This window comes from Apteryx rowi, unplaced genomic scaffold (assembly GCF_003343035.1).
Source record: "Apteryx rowi isolate R43461 unplaced genomic scaffold, aptRow1 scaffold_1644, whole genome shotgun sequence".
Taxonomy (NCBI): Eukaryota; Metazoa; Chordata; class Aves; order Apterygiformes; family Apterygidae; genus Apteryx; species Apteryx rowi.
This window is the reverse complement of record NW_020447913.1, coordinates 4,900-6,090: the sequence shown is the minus strand read 5'-3', so window position 1 is coordinate 6,090 and position 1,191 is coordinate 4,900.

Below are 1,191 nucleotides of genomic sequence, written 5' to 3'. Positions count from 1 at the left end.
GATTGTAATTGAAGTTTTGTAAATCAGTCAAAGGACACAATAAATTCTTGTACCCATTTGTGGTCTGTGCGTCCTTCRAGGCCCGGCCCTGTGGGCCAACCCCTGGATGCTGCTGCCACCACCGCCGCCATGCTCGGGTGCGTCTCACCCCGCAGAGTGAGGGCCAAGCCTGGGCTTTGATATGGGTGAGGGTTGAGCCAGAGTCACCACCCGCATTTCCCCCAGTCACAGAGCAGTTGAGGGTGGAAGGGACCTCTGGAGATCATCTAGTCCAACCCCCCCCTCCAAAGCAGGGTCACCTAGAGCACAGTGCCCAGGACCATGTCCAGGTAGGATGGAGACTCCACAACCTCTCTGGGTGACCTGTTCCAGTGCTCTGTCACCCTCACACTAAAGTTTTTTCCTCATGTTCAGACAGAGCTGCCTGTGTTTCAGTTTGTGCCCATTGTCTCTTGTTCTATCACTGGGCACCACAAAGAAGAGCCCGGCCCCATCCTCTTGACACCCTCCCCTCTGATACCTATATGCATTGATAAGATTTCCCTGCCCCCTTCTCTTATCCAGCCTTTCCTCATAGGAGAGATGCTCCAGTCCCCTAATCATCTTTGTAGCCCTTGGCTGGACTTGCTCCAGTCGTGCCATGTCTCTCTTGTGCTGGGGAGCCCAGAAGTGGACGCAGCACTGCAGCTGTGGCCTCAGCAGGGCTGAGGAGAGGGGGAGCATCCCCTCCCTCGACCTGCTGGCAACACTCTTCCTGATGCACCCCAGCATCCCATTGGCCGCCTTGGCCACAAGGGCACATTGCTGCCTCATGCTTAACTTGGTGTCCACCAGCACTCCCACGTTCTTCTCCGCACAGCTGCTTTCCAGCACCTCAACCCCCAACCTGTCCTGCTCCCTAGCTGCAGCAGCCTGCACTTGCCTTTGTTGAACTTCACAAGGTTCCTCCCTGCCCACCTCTGCAGCCTGTCCAGGTCCCTCTGAGTGGCAGCACAGCCCTCCCAGGGTATCAGCCACTCCTCCCCATTTGGGAGCATCAGCAAACTTGCTGYGGGTGCACTCTGCCCCTTCATCCAGGGCCCTGACGAAGACATTTGCCCCCAAGGACCAGAAACCTCCTCACTGGAGCAAGTCCCATTTATTTCACACAAATTGCAGCACCAGCTGCAAAAGAAGGCTCCTCTGCCTGCC